General features: G+C 47.7%; 1 non-coding gene across 1 annotated transcript; it reads right to left on the bottom strand.

The window, feature by feature from the left end:
• Positions 1-274: 274 nt before the first annotated feature.
• LOC142869903 (small nucleolar RNA U13) lies at positions 275-378 on the bottom strand. The gene has a single exon (XR_012918450.1). It is a non-coding gene; the product is annotated as a small nucleolar RNA U13 (small nucleolar RNA).
• Between the last annotated feature and the right edge of the window lie 5,305 nt (positions 379-5,683).

The raw sequence follows: 5,683 nt of genomic DNA, 5'->3' as shown, positions 1-5,683 counted from the left end.
GCAATTCAGTGTGTGTGTTCACGCAGGCTCGCTTTCCGTCCACGACCCAACTTCCCCTCACGACAGACTTTTCCAGACAGTCAGAGGTCCCCGTCTGTCACTGACCAGAGAACGTCAGAGCCGGGGGAGGTGTCGGAGGGCACGGAGTCCGGACCTTCAACCCAAGGTTGCTTGTGAACCTCTTCCCCATTCTTGCAAGGTCTGTACAACACCTGATCGAGTGTCTTGCCTTAAATAAACACTTATTTCATCTTATTTATTTTTTCTAAGTTCATGTCAGACAGGTAATGTGCTGATGCCATAACAGGGTTTGAGGGAGGCACAGCCCACACGTGAGCCCGAAAACCCAGTCGTCATGCTTAGGAACCACAGAAGCATCCAAACATTTATTTTAAACTTAAATAAATCCTTTCTATAGAGGAAAATCTTTGTCGTTATTGGAAACATAGATTTGATTGCTAGTTTTACATACATACATACATACATATATTTCTCTTTTTTCTTTATTTTTTTATTTTATTTTATTTTTTTTTTTTGAGACAGAGTCTCGCTTTGTTGCCCAGGCTAGAGTGAGTGCTGTGGCGTCAGCCTAGCTCACAGCAACCTCAAACTCCTGGGCTCAAGTGATCCTTCTGCCTCAGCCTCCCGGGTAGCTGGGACTACAGGCATGCGCCACCATGCCCGGCTAATTTTTTTTTTTATATATATATCAGTTGGCCAATTAATTTCTTTCTATTTATAGTAGAGACGGGGTCTCGCTCTTGCTCAGGCTGGTTTTGAACTCCTGACCTTGAGCAATCCGCCCGCCTCGGCCTCCCAAGAGCTAGGATTACAGGCGTGAGCCACAGCGCCCGGCTTTCTTTATTTTTTATAGAGATGGGGTCTCACTATGTTGCCCAGGCTGGTCTCGAACTCCTGGCCTCAAGTGATCCTTCTATCTCACCTGTGATTCCAAGTGTGAGCCACCATACCACGCCCAAGCACATGCATATATTTCTAATACGCACTGAAATAAACACGTGACAATGGGAATTTAAAAAACGTCCATGCGCGTGCCAGCCACCACCTCCTCAGGTGCACATCTGCAGCTCCCATCCACGAAGCAGGCTCATGGCGTGCATGACAGAGTATGTCTCTAACATGGGTCCACAGCGCATGCATGACACGATATGTTTCTAACATGGGTCCACAGCGCGTGCATGACACAGTATGTCTCTAACATGGGTCCACAGCGTGTGCATGACAGAGTATGTCTCTAACATGGGTCCACAACACGTGCATGACAGAGTATGTCTCTAACATGGGTCCACAGCGTGTGCATGACAGAGTATGTCTTTAACATGGGTCCACAACACGTGCATGACAGAGTATGTCTCTAACATGGGTCCACAGCACATGCATGACACAGTATGTCTCTAACATGGGTCCACAGCGTGTGCATAACACAGTATGTCTCTAACATGGGTCCACAGCGCATGCATGACACAGTATGTCTCTAACATGGGTCCACAGCGCGTGCATGACACAGTATGTCTCTAACATGGGTCCACAGCGCGTGCATGACACAGTATGTCTCTAACATGGGGCCACAGCGCATGCATGACAGAGTATGTCTCTAACATGGGTCCACAGCGCGTGCATGACAGAGTATGTCTCTAACATGGGGCCACAGCGCATGCATGACAGAGTATGTCTCTAACATGGGTCCACAGCACGTGCATGACACAGTATGTCTCTAACATGGGTCCACAGCACATGCATGACACAGTATGTCTCTAACATGGGTCCACAGCGCGTGCATGACAGAGTATGTCTCTAACATGGGTCCACAGCGTGTGCATGACAGAGTAAGTCTCTAACATGGGGCCACAGCACATGCATGACAGAGTATGTCTCTAACATGGGTCCACAGCACGTGCATGACACAGTATGTCTCTAACATGGGTCCACAGCGCATGCATGACAGAGTATGTCTCTAACATGGGTCCACAGCACGTGCATGACACAGTATGTCTCTAACATGGGTCCACAGCACGTGCATGACACGGTATGTCTCTAACATGGGTCCATAGCACATGCATGACACAGTATGTCTCTAACATGGGTCCACAGCACATGCATGACAGAGTATGTCTCTAACATGAGTCCACAGCGCGTGCATGACACAGTATGTCTCTAACATGGGGCCACAGCACATGCATGACACAGTATGTCTCTAACATGGGTCCACAGCACGTGCATGACACGGTATGTCTCTAACATGGGTCCATAGCACATGCATGACACAGTATGTCTCTAACATGGGTCCACAGCACATGCATGACAGAGTATGTCTCTAACATGAGTCCACAGCGCGTGCATGACACAGTATGTCTCTAACATGGGGCCACAGCACATGCATGACAGAGTATGTCTCTAACATGGGTCCACAGCGCATGCATGACCGAGTATGTTTCTAACATGGGTCCATAGCACATGCATGACAGAGTATGTCTCTAACATGGGTCCACAGCGCGGGCATGACACAGTATGTCTCTAACATAACCTCCTAGATAAAGGAACGTCTTGTCACTCTTACACACAGGAAACGCCACACCAGAGTAGCACCTAACATTAGGTTGGTGAAAAAGTAATTGTGGTTTAAGCATTGTTGAAATTTGCCAGTTGATACTGGAATACATTCTTAAATAAATGTGGTTATGTTATACATCATTTTAATGCGCATTTCTCGCTTTATTTTTTTTGCTAATTATCACTTGCTGTTTATTTTATATTCATTTTAGACTACAGAAATGATGTTAGACAAAAAGCAAATTCCAGCAATTTTCTTATTCGAGTTCAAAATGGGTCATAAAGCAGAAGAGACGACTTGAAACCTCAACAATGCATTTGGCCCAGGAACTGCTGAGGAACGTACAGTGCAGGGATGGTTCAAGAAGTTTTGCAAAGGAGACAAGAGCCTTGAAAATGAGCGCAGTGGCCGACCATCGGAAGCTGACAACGACCAATTGAGAGCAATCATCGAAGCCGATCCTCTTACAACTACAAGAGAAGTTGACGAAGAACTCAACATCCGCCAATCTATGGTCGTTCAGCATTTGAAGGAAATTGGAAGGGCGAAAAAGCTCGATAAGTGGATACCTTGTAAGCTGACCGAAAATCAAAAAATATCGTCATTTTGAAGTGTCATCTTCTCTTATTGTACACAACGAACCGTATCTCCATGGAATTGTCACATATGATGAAAAGTGGATTTTGTAGGACAACCAGTGACCAGCTCGGTGGCTGGATGGAGAAGAAGCTCCAAAGCATTTCCCAAAGCCAACCTTGCACCCAGAAAAGGCCATGGTCACTGATGGTGGCTGCCAGTCTGATCCACTACAGCTCTCTGAATCCCGGCGAACCATTACGTCTGAGAAGCGTGCTCAGCGAATGGATGAGATGCACCGAAAACTGCAACGCCTGCAGCCGGCACTGGTCAACAGAAAGGGCCCAATTCTTCTCCATGACAACGCCCGACCACACATCGCACAACCAACGCTTCAAAAGTCGAACAAATTGGGCTGCAGAGTTTTGCCTCATCCATCATGTTCACCTGACCTCTCGCCAACCAACTACCACTTCTCTGAGCATCTTGTCAACTCTTTGCAGGGCAAACGCTTCCACAACCAGCAGGATTCAGAAAAAATGCTTTCCATGAGTTCGTTGAATCACGAAGCACAGATTTTTACACTACAGGAATAAATAAACTTATTTCTCATTGGCAACAATGTGTTGATTGTAATGGTTCTTATTTTGATTAATAAAGATGTGTTTGAGCCTAGTTGTGGTGATTTAAAATTCCCAGTCCAAAACCATAATTACTTTTGCACCAACCTAATACACGTTCAACCTGGCACTAGATACAAAACTTAGAGCTGTCATATTCATCATCGCTGGTTGTTACTGAAATTACCAGGATGGGAGGAGTATGTGTTTTGAGTACATCCTCAGACTTTTTTCATTTGAGCCACAGTCCCTGGCGATTGAATCACGCTCCTTGGCCTTGTGTGGCCACTTATCATAAATTATTATAAATATCGTTCCCTGGCTGGGTTCATACATCACCTCTGGGCCTGCCCTCAGGTTGTCTCCTCTGCCTGGATACAGATTGTTATTTTCCTTTGGCCTTTCTCTCCAAGCCCAATTCACAAAAGGCATTGCTCAGGTTCTTGTATCAACTTGGTCTTGCAAAAACCTTCAGCGCCCTTAAAAGTTACCCCATTTATTTTGGGAGACCCCCAGACACCCAGTCCTCGGCCCCACACGTCCTTCTGCCCCAGTCTCCCTTTCCTCTCCTTGGCTGGATGTCCCAGGCCAGGGCAACTCCCTTCCCTTGGAGCAGCCCCCCTATGCCAGCAGAGGGTAGGGGCTGAGCTGAGAGAGGAGGCGGAGACTGGTGGACCCCATGCCTCAACGCTGATTGTGGTTGAGGGGCCCATTCCAAGGCCCTGACATGATGGGTGACACGCCCGGCCTGGGTGGGTCCAGCACATGGCGGGTGCTCAGCCCCACCACTGACTCGAAGGCCACATGCTCCACTCGCAGGAACAGCACGGACCTGGGGTAGAAGTGGGGCCTGGCACCGTGCAGCCCCACGCCCTGCATCGCCATCACCTGAGCAATGTCAGCAGAGCCCATGTTTTGAGACCGAGCCTCTAGAGCCTGTAGAGATAGCAAGATGAGAGGCAAGGAGAAGGGGTCCGAGGAGAAGGGGCATTTAAGAAAATGAGGGCGGGCACGTGGGGGGCAGGAGGAAAGGCTAGTAGGGACAGTGGAGTGGTGTAGGAATCGTGCAGATGGAGCCCCTGAGGCCAGTGACAATACATCTCAGTCTTTGGAAATAGACAAAAAATTATGTAAATGTTATAATCATGATTCCTTACATGATTATATTTTATCTTTTTTTTTTTTTTTTTTCTGAGATAGAGTCTTGCTCTGTCACCCTGGCTGGAGTGCAATGGCATCATCAAAGCTCACAGCAACCTCAAACTCCTGGGCTCAAGCAATCCTCTGGCCTAAGCCTCCCAAATAGCTGGGACTCCAGGTGTGCGGCACTGCGCCTGGCTAATTTTTCTATTTTTAGTAGAGATGGGGATTTGTGCTTGCTCAGGCTGGTCTCTAACTCCTGACCTCAGGCAATCCTCCCACCTCAGCCTCCCTGAGTGCTCAGATTACAGGTGTGAGCCACCATGCTCAGCCTATATTTTATCTTTAAATTGTTATGTCTCATAGTGAGCCTTAGCAGGCAATAAAACACTAAGTCATTGCCAACTCACCCCCAGGTACTCTGATAAGGTGTCCTAACGATTGCATAATAAAGAAACTGGGCCACGGAACGGTGGCTCATGCCTGTAATCCTAGCACTCTGGGAGGCTGAGGCAGGCGGATAGCTCGAGCTCAGGAGTTAGAAACCAGCCTGAGCAAGAGCAAGACCCTGTCCCTACTAAAAAATATAGAACAAAATTAATTGGCCAACTAAAAATATATAGAAAAAATGAGCCGGGCATGGTGGCGCATGCCTGTAGTCCCAGCTACTCGGGAGGCTGAGGCAGGATTGCTTGAGCCAAGGAGTTTGAGGTTGCTGTGAGCTAGGCTGACACAATGGCACTCTAGCCCGGGTGACAGAGTGAGACTCTGTCTC

The sequence above is a fragment of the Microcebus murinus genome, chromosome 2 (genome assembly GCF_040939455.1).
Source record: "Microcebus murinus isolate Inina chromosome 2, M.murinus_Inina_mat1.0, whole genome shotgun sequence".
Taxonomy (NCBI): domain Eukaryota; kingdom Metazoa; phylum Chordata; class Mammalia; order Primates; family Cheirogaleidae; genus Microcebus; species Microcebus murinus.
The sequence above is the reverse complement of the archived record's forward strand: the minus strand, read 5'-3'. Positions and strand labels throughout refer to the sequence as shown.